The sequence below is a fragment of the Chiloscyllium plagiosum genome, unplaced genomic scaffold (assembly GCF_004010195.1).
Source record: "Chiloscyllium plagiosum isolate BGI_BamShark_2017 unplaced genomic scaffold, ASM401019v2 scaf_7154, whole genome shotgun sequence".
In the NCBI taxonomy this organism is placed as follows: Eukaryota; Metazoa; Chordata; class Chondrichthyes; order Orectolobiformes; family Hemiscylliidae; genus Chiloscyllium; species Chiloscyllium plagiosum.
Genome location: NW_025215045.1, coordinates 18,116 through 23,087, shown reverse-complemented (window position 1 = coordinate 23,087; position 4,972 = coordinate 18,116). Strand labels below are relative to the sequence as shown.

The 4,972-nt window shown below is 45.5% G+C and overlaps 1 non-coding gene across 1 annotated transcript; it reads left to right on the top strand.

Annotated features, from left to right (window-relative positions):
• Window positions 1–1,833: 1,833 nt before the first annotated feature.
• Window positions 1,834–1,905, top strand: trnaw-cca. The gene has a single exon. It is a non-coding gene; the product is annotated as a tRNA-Trp (tRNA).
• The last annotated feature ends 3,067 nt before the right edge of the window (window positions 1,906–4,972 follow it).

Genomic DNA, 4,972 nt, shown 5'->3' with positions numbered 1-4,972 from the left:
ATCTCAGTGAAAGGCCAAGCAATCACTTCCACAGTTTCCCACAGAGTTCTAGGGTACTCCTGATCAGGTCCTTGGAATTTATCCACTTTTATGCATATCAAGATATCCAGCAATTTCTCATCTGTAATATGGACATTTTTTCAACATGTCACCATCTATTTTCTCACAGTCTATATCTTCCATGCCCTTCTCCACAGTAAACACTGATGCACAATAACCGTTCAGTATCCCGCAACACCCCCCCCCCCCCCCCCCCCATCTACTGCAGCTCCACACAAAGGCCGCCTTGCTGATCTTTGAGGGGCCCTACTCTCTCCCTTGTTATCCTTTTGTCCTTAACGTATTTATAAAAACACTTTGGGTTATCCTTAACTCTATTTGCCAAGGCTATCTCATGTTCCCTTTTTGCGCTCACGATTTCCCTCTTAAGTATGCTCGTACTGCCTTTATACTCTATGGATTCACTCGATCTCTCTGTCGATGCCTGACATATGCATCCTTCTTTATCTTAACCAAAATCTCAATTTCTCTAGTCATCCAGCATTCCCTACACCAACCAGCCTTTCCTTTCACCCTAACAGGAATATACTGTGTCTGGACTCTTGTTATCTCATATTTGAAGGCTTCCCATTTTCCAGTAGTCCTTTAACCTGCGAACATCTGCCCTCAATCAGCTTTTGAAAGATCTTGCCTAATACCTGAGTCTTCCTCAATGTTAGAACGTCAAATTTTAGATCTGATTTATTATTTTCAATTGCTATTTTAATGTTAATAGAATTATGGTTGCTGGCCCAGTATGTACATCCACATTGTGAATTAGAAAATTTCCTTGTACACACTTAACAAATTCCTCTATTAAATGGGCAGGAGTTATACCTTGGGTCCACTCTTCCTTCATTCCCACCAAGCCTAACCCCATTCTCACACCAATAGTCCAACGGCACTTTCCCCTGCAACTGCCGAATGTGTGACACCAGCCCATTTACCTGCTCCCTCCTCACTATCCAAGGGCCCAAACTTACGTTCCAGGTGAAGCGGCACTTTACCTGCACTTCCCGCAACCCAGTCTACTGCATTTGCTGCTCACAATGTGGTCTCATCTACATTGGGGAGAACGAAGCATAAACTGGGTGACTGCTGCACAGAACATCTACGTTCTGCCTGCAAAAAAGACCCTGAGCTTCCAGTTACCCGCCAATTCCACACCCCACCCTGTTCCCTGGCCAACATCTCTGTCTCAGGTTTGCTGTAGTGTTCCAGCGAAGCTCAGCACCAGCAGAACAAAGAGCGCCGAATATTACACTTGGAGACCATACATCCCTCTGGTCCCAATATCGAATTCAATAATTCTCGGGCCTGAAATCCATAATCCAAATTCCACACACACCAAGCCTTGTTATCACATAGTCTGTCATTACACACTACCTATTCTTAGCCACGAACGGTCTCCATTCACCCTCCCACGCAGATCGTTATCAACTCCCTTTCCTGTCCAACAGTTCTTCCCTCGCTTTGGGGTCTGTCCTGATCTATCATTTACTGCATCCGCCTACCTCCCACAATATCTCCTGCATATAAACCAACGTTTTCCCAATCACCATCAGTTCTGTGGAAGGGTCACCGGCAACGACTGTGTTTTTTGTTTCTGGTATACAGCATCCGCAGTTCTTTCAGCTTTTTATTGAGATAGAGTTGGAAATTGTTTCGAGAGAAAGGAGAGAGGGGAGAGACAGAACAGACATGGACTGTTGATCTCCGTTGTTTCTCATAACGTTAAATCATTGTAGTGCGATCACTTCCCTTAAGCATGACTAGAGGTGTCTGGCCATTCGTGAGCTTGTGGTGCAACGGTAGCGCGTCTGACTCCAGATCAGAAGGTTCCGTGTTCAAATCACGTCAAGCTCACTAAAATCGACTTCTTCCATTCCAAATCAAGAAAGGAGTAGGTTCACTCCGGATAACTGTTGAGCCTAAGTCTTCTTTCTGGGAACATTCAATCACACGTGAAGCTTTGCTGTCAGTTTGATTTGTGAACACTGAGAGGTGGTGTGCCCATTGTTTGGGTAAATGCTCAACTTCCCCAGTTCATCACGGGATATAAACACAGCCGCTTCGTTCAGTTGGTGACAGCGCGGTATGAATAAGATAATGCTGATACCTTTACAACATAATCCAGAGACTCCCAGCTTTATGTTTCAATCTATCAGGAGAGTGAATGCGAGTTCAGATAGAAATGTTTCCCACCAACAGCATATTTTTTCCTCTCACTGGTCACAGTTAAAATTATCTTTATTCAACAGAAGGAGCGGAAACTACAGTCTGGCATCCTCTCTCCACATTAACGGTGAGTCTGAATTTTATAAACGTTGTCAGTAAAATCCAATGGCGGACACTGATTTGGTTCAGTCGATTTTTTTGCCAAGAGTAACTCACCGAGAGGATGCTGTTGTGTGAAACAGCGTGGGGAATTACTGCAGGGCCTCCTGCACATGGGACACACCGCAACTGATGTGTTTCACCTTCACCAGTTTATTCCTATCTCGGAGAAGAGAGGTTTGATGATTCGGATCATAGCAGCCAGACAGAGAACAGGAGAAGAGCACTCAGACCTTCACAAGCTTGTCACCACAGCTGGGTCATCGTGGCCCGTGTATCAGAATGGGATAGTAATCTGCATCCACTGTCTGGAAGCACAGCAAATTGGAGTGCTGGTGGGACTGTCACACAGGAGAAAACGGCTTCGACCTATCAACTGGAGTGGCTCCCAATGCGCAACTCCGCTCACCTCAACTGAATAACTGTAAACAAATTACTCCGTGATTCAAAGGAACACTCGGTTTTGAATCTGCATTGTGTCATGTACCTTCGAGAATGACGTCAAGACACCTTCATTGCTGTGATGGAGTATCCTGGTGGGCAGAATATATCCGTTGTCAAATTTCCTACGTTCTGTTGGTCCAACTCCGATTTCACTCAGAATCACGAAATGTGTGACAGCGCAGACTGAGGCCATGCGGCCCACCTTAGCTCTGCTGGCTCAACACAATATGTAAATAAGTGTCTCATTCTGTCGCCTTCTCCCTGTAAATCTGCACATTGTCACATTGAACATGCCCACCGAATTCCCTTTTCCCATTGAATCTGCCTCTTTGTCACTGTCAGACAGCGACTTACTGACCCCACTCCCTGTGTGAAAACGGTCTTCCTAATGTCACTTTTATTTATTTTCCTGATGACTTTAAATCTCTGCCAAATTGTTCTCGATCCTTTCAGGCCTGGGAGCATTTTCACTGCATTATTTCCTCTGTCTAAAACCCTCATGACGTGGAAAACTTCAATCAGGCCAGCTTTCAGCCCTCTGTTCTCCAAAGAGAGCAGCCCCAAACTTTCCAATCTACCTTCATGACTGACATTCCTCATACACGGCATCATTCACTTCAACCTGTTCAGCGCTGTCTACAATCACTTCACTTCCCCGCTTCTTGAAGTGTCACCCTCAGAATTGAGTGTAATACAGGTGGAGGCTTCATTCAGACTCGGATTGCGCGGGCGAAAAATCTGCAATATTGTTTTGACTTTGAGCAAGTGTTTCCCTTCGCCGTGTTCTCTGCAATGGTACCTCTGTCCCATTCCTAATTCAGGCAGTCCGATCTGATTTAACGAAGCGGCTTTTTGAGAAAACTGACCCGGCATTTTTGCTCAGGTCAATTTAAGAAAACCCAACGCGAGCATCATACCTCGAGACCAACAAACATGTGTGCGCCCAGCTCCTGAAGCAACTGGGAGTTGCTCAGTACGAAATACATTGTACATTGTTCCCAGAGTTACAAGCAGCAAAGAGTTTCAAGAACATCTGCTTCTCATTCTGTCTCCCTGCTCCCAGGACGCTGCTGTTTGTCCCGTCCCCAGGGACCGGGCTCTCTCCACTGATGGATAATTGAACCATTTTGTTCGTACTTGCAAGCTGTGCTGGTGGAAGGCAGAGCCCATTCGCTCTTCTGCTCTCTCTCTCTCACACACACACACACACTATTACGTGAGGCAGGGGAAGTCAGTTACAGTCATGCGTAGGAAATGGGCAACTTTGAACTTGTTCCAAAGGTCTTGTTAACGGAGAGATAGAAAGATGCTGTGCTGTCGGGACAGAGAGAAATGGACACCGGAGACTCTTCCCTCAGGTAAATTGATATGAGTGCATTTTTGTGCAGCCTGCTTGGTGTTCAGAATTTGTCTTAACACAACAATCCTGCAGGAAGTCTTTTCTTACACAGTTGGTTTCTTTACTGCGGGAAATGGACTAAAACAGCAAGTCATGTGTTTCAACTTCACCGGTTCATTGCCATCTGAAAGAAGAGGTTTAACACTTGAGATCAGAACACACCGACAGAAAACTGGACTAGACAACTCAGAGCTCCACAAGTGTTCCAGAGCAACTGTGTAAGTTTGAGTTGTCTATCGATCTGACATAATTAACTCAGATACCCGAAGTTTTGGGAAGCAGATGACAAGGCAAGGAAAAGAACAGAGTGCCATTATACGGGAAAGCTGCTAAAGACGACATTGAGTGAAGAAGAGAAAATGGTTTCGCTTCTGGGTTGTGATCCCAACATGCACCCGCTGTGCCATTCTCCTGCATTGCACGGCAGCTTTTCCAGAGAAGTATTCAGCTTTTCATCTGGCGTGTGACTTGCATGTTCGAGAATGACGTCAAAAGATCTTCCCTGCTGTAATATCATGTGCTGTTGTGCAGACATATCGTCGATGTGCAAATATAAACTCAAAGAGAAATGTACACTGGAGACTCTGAGCCAGCTGAAACTTGCTCCGTGTGAAATACATTCCACATTGCTCCAAGAATTGCAAGCAGCAGAGTTTCCAGAACATCTGCTTGTCATTCTGTCCCCGGGGCGCTGATGTTTGTCTCATCCCCAGGAACTGGACTCTCTCCACTGGCGGATAATTAAACCAATTT